Here is a 4,611-nt window from a genome sequence, read left to right on the forward strand (position 1 = left end):
TGAGAACGTGTAATGGTCCATAGTTGGTGCAGAGGTCTCACCCAGAGGCCAAAGGAGGCCCAAAAGGCTTCTTTGGCCCCAGCTTCAAGTTACGCCATTACTCGACATGTGAGCAGGCAATCGGGACATTACCTCCGGTGAAAAGATGGCAATGTAATGTTTCCCAGAAAAATGGCCAAGGAAAATCCATCCACTTACCGAAACCTTACAAAGATTAAGCAATCAGCCAGTGACCTCTGTACTCCTGTTATGTGACGACGCTTTTTGGCGGTCCGTCCTGCGCCACCCAGCGAGCGCCATCAGGGCAGGTGGCTCTGTTTATGGCCCCTCTCTTGTCTGGATCCCCCCTGGCAGCAGCGACTATTTGATGAGCGTTGTATCCCCCCTGAGCGCTTTGTCTTTTGTGCTGACATTTTTTCCTTTAATTGTTATCTTAAATTAATTAGAACAGAGATCAAGGGGGAATTGATGACAAAAAAGACCTGAGAGATAACGGGAAGTGTTAATTATATGAAGGGTGATAGCGAGATTACAACCCCCCATCCTCGCCTTCCCTCATAGCTCTCATTGTGCTCCAGCCGTGAGAATAGACCCCCGTATTCCTGAAAATAGCCCCGATCTTCCCCACATGCCGAGCAAGCAACAGGGTGTATGGAGGGGCAGAGACCCAAAGCTAAATGATGGGGGGTATTTATGATCATTGCCCTCTCGGAGTCTGAACCTCAACACATCCAACACCACAGGAAAGACCTGGAGATTGTGAGCGCGCCCCCCCCCCCCCCAACATCAGGGACAAAATTCCCACAGACCCCTCCAAAATCTTACCAAGGGTGAAAAAAAGTCTCCGTCAATCAAGTTAATCATTTTTCCACCAGTTCTACATTCTCTATCACTAGATTTTCTGATACTCACAAGCCTCTGGCCCTTTATAAATGCTAATATAGTGTCCGCCATTACTATCAGCTTTCCACTGCTGTAACTGTAAAGAACCCTTTCCTAATTAGCTGCTGGAATCTTCTTTCCTCCACATGTAATGAATGTCCTCTGGTCCTTTGTAAGGTCCTTGGAAGGAATATGACTTGTTAAACGATGGGTTTTCAATAAGTTATCCACTTCGGCACGTTCTGTAAGGGTTAGAGAGCTCTTCTGTGCACGGTGAGACATGTCTGAACTGTACCAAGCTCCGTAGAAGTTCAGTCTGATGAAAGCACCAGAAGTGACAGGATGGGAAGTGCAGTACAGTGCGGCTCTACACAGAAGGTGAGGGATGTGGAGCTTCGTTCCCTAATTCAATTCCTTACAAATGAGGAAAGAAGTCTACAGAAATCCATGAAATGATAATTGCTGCAAGTGGTGGTGACGCTCCATCCTGCTACCAAGTAACGTTTTGGGCCAAGCAAGGAATCAAGTGAACATGACCCTATTTTAGGGCGACAAGTCGAGGCAGGAACAGGGATCTTGCAGCAGCGAGAGAAGCCCCCGGAGGTGGATGTGGGGGGCACATACTTTCCTCCATATTAATGTCTATGGATGTAGATGAGGACAGAGAAGCCCCCGGAGGTGGATGTGGGGGGCACATACTTTTCTCCATATTAATGTCTATGGATCTAGACAAGGACAGAGAAGCCCCTGGAGGTGGATGTGGGGGGCACATACTTTCCTCCATATTAATGTCTATGGATGTAGATGAGGACAGAGAAGCCCCTGGAGGTGGATGTGGGGGGCACATACTTTTCTCCATATTAATGTCTATGGATGTAGATGAGGACAGAGAAGCCCCCGGAGGTGGATGTGGGGGGCACATACTTTTCCCCATATTAATGTGTATGGATGTAGATGAGGACAGAGAAGCCCCCGGAGGTGGATGTGGGGGGCACATACTTTTCTCTATATTAATGTCTATGGATGAGGACAGAGAAGCCCCCGGAGGTGGATGTGGGGGGCACATACTTTTCCCCATATTAATGTGTATGGATGTAGATGAGGACAGAGAAGCCCCCGGAGGTGGATGTGGGGGGCACATACTTTCCTCCATATTAATGTCAATGGATGTAGATGAGGACAGAGAAGCCCCTGGAGGTGGATGTGGGGGGCACATACTTTCCTCCATATTAATGTCAATGGATGTAGATGAGGACAGAGAAGCCCCTGGAGGTGGATGTGGGGGGCCCATACTTTCCCCATATTAATGTCTATGGATGTAGATGAGGACAGAGAAGCCCTGGAGGTGGATGTGGGGGGCCCATACTTTCCCCATATTAATGTCTATGGATGTAGATGAGGACAGAGAAGCCCCCGGAGGTGGATGTGGGGGGCACATTCTTTCCTCCATATTAATGTCTATGGATGTAGATGAGGACAGATAAGCCCCTGGAGGTGGATGTGGGGGGCACATACTTTCTCCATATTAATGTCTATGGATGTAGATGAGGACAGAGAAGCCCCTGGAGGTGGATGTGGGGGGCACATACTTTTCTCCATATTAATGTCTATGGATGTAGATGAGGACAGAGAAGCCCCTGGAGGTGGATGTGGGGGGCACATACTTTCTCCATATTAATGTCTATGCATGTAGATGAGGACAGAGAAGCCCCCGGAGGTGGATGTGGGGGGCACATTCTTTCCTCCATATTAATGTCTATGGATGTAGATGAGGACAGAGAAGCCCCCGGAGGTGGATGTGGGGGGCACATACTTTTCTCTATATTAATGTCTATGGATGTAGATGAGGACAGAGAAGCCCCTGCAGGTGGATGTGGGGGGCACATATGTGACACCCCAGGGGTCTGGTTGCCACAGTGATAGAGATATTACGTCTGAGAGCAGGTGGGAGGTCTCTTGGTCAGGAATCCTATGCATGCCACACCTCCTGCACAGTCCTGGGAGGGGAAGAACTTCCCCTATATAAAACTGGGGCTGAGGCAGGGTTAGGGAGTAGAGAAGAAGTAGAGACAGAGAAAAGAAGCAAATATAGGAACAGAACATCAGGAGCTCTGTGGGAGCAGTGTTACAAGGAGTCAGGGGCTGGCAGCTGCAGAGCTCGCCCTGACTGAGAAGATTTCTTACCGGACCCGGAGTCCGAGGCTGTGGGGACTAACTCCTACCCAGCAGCAGAATCCGTCAGGCAGGGGATTTCAGGTCCTCTGGCCAAGAAACTCGAAGGCACGGTCACACGCATGGGACCAGCACCGCCGTCGTGGAGCGGAAGCTACTAGAAGGCCCCGAGTCACCGGCCATACGGGTGAGCACCACACGGTACACTGAGGGACGTGGGCTACTTATACCCGCCTCTAGCAAGGTAGCCAGAAGAGTACAGTTAGTTTGGAAGGCCTACAACTCTGCCTGGCCAGGGGAGATCCCATCTGCTCAAGGACTGACCAGGCCCCAATCGCTAGCCAGTACTCCGGGAGGGTCTATCTTTGTCACCAGTAAAGACCCTGAACTACACCGTACCGTCTCCGAGTGGTTCCTGCTACCCCCATCATCCACGTCGGCTGCCCTGAGGCCATACCCCTCCCGTTGGGGGTTATACTATCACGCTGCACAATCCTACCACCGGCCTTAGCGGTCTGCCCTGCAGCAGCAGCTCCTTAGCTGTACTCAACGGGTGGCGTAGTCGTCCAACATCTACCGCTGATACATCGCCGCTCAGTTTGACTCCCTGGGCACGGACCGGGTCACCGCCACGAGACTACAACCCTCAACAGATCCGGCTCCGGGTAAGCTCCCGCGTGCGCAACGCAGCGCGACACAGGCCCAGGGGCGCGTCAACTTTTGGCGTAGTCGGCAGGATTTCGTGCCCGCAACCACCGGGTACTGCGTGCCTGAAAAAGACTGTTCAAACTTACCTGTGGTGAAGATTCCCGCCATCCGGCGCCATCTTCAGCCTTCTTCCCGCCATCGGTGAAGATTCCCGCCATCCGGCGCCATTTTCAGCCTTCTTCCCGCCTTCCGTGGAGTTTTCCCGCCGTTGGATGCCATCTTGAAGACGTCGCGCGGGAAGAAGAGGGGCGTGGACTCCGAAAGCGCGCGAGAACTGAAGCCCCGCCTCACGTCCGGACGTCGCGTAAGGTCCTGGAAGGAGCCCAGCAGACGCCGACGTCACAGGAGCGCGACGGAAGGTCCTCAACCCTGACGATCTACTGCGGAGCCGCGGCCTACGGAAGAGGATCATCGCAAGGTAGGCCACGGTCCACTAGGGGGGAGGAGGATGTCGGATACGGAGGAGAGCTTCACTGCCTCAACCCCCGCCAGCGCCACCGCTGCTGCAGTCATGCCTTTCACCATGCCCTATATCCCGGGAGCGGCCTGGCTACCCCAGTACTCAGGGGAGTCTCATACCCTGCATGACTTTAGAGAAAAGCTGGATAGCCTCTTCCAGGTGTACCCCCTCACAGAAGAGCAAAAAGTGAGCATCCTGGTGGCCCAATTAACTGGGGCAGCCCGAAGGGAGGTAAAGTCCTGGCCACCTGGGGGGAGGACTGTCGCAGGGATACTAACCCGGCTGAGGGACACCTTTGATACCCGCACCTCAGCCGAGATCAAGCTTAGATTCTACGGGTGCAAGCAGCGAGCATACGAGAGTATAAGGGACTATGCCCTGAACCTACA

Source organism: Phyllobates terribilis, unplaced genomic scaffold (genome assembly GCF_046119375.1).
Source record: "Phyllobates terribilis strain yellow unplaced genomic scaffold, ASM4611937v1 Scaffold_12__6_contigs__length_324123572, whole genome shotgun sequence".
In the NCBI taxonomy this organism is placed as follows: domain Eukaryota; kingdom Metazoa; phylum Chordata; class Amphibia; order Anura; family Dendrobatidae; genus Phyllobates; species Phyllobates terribilis.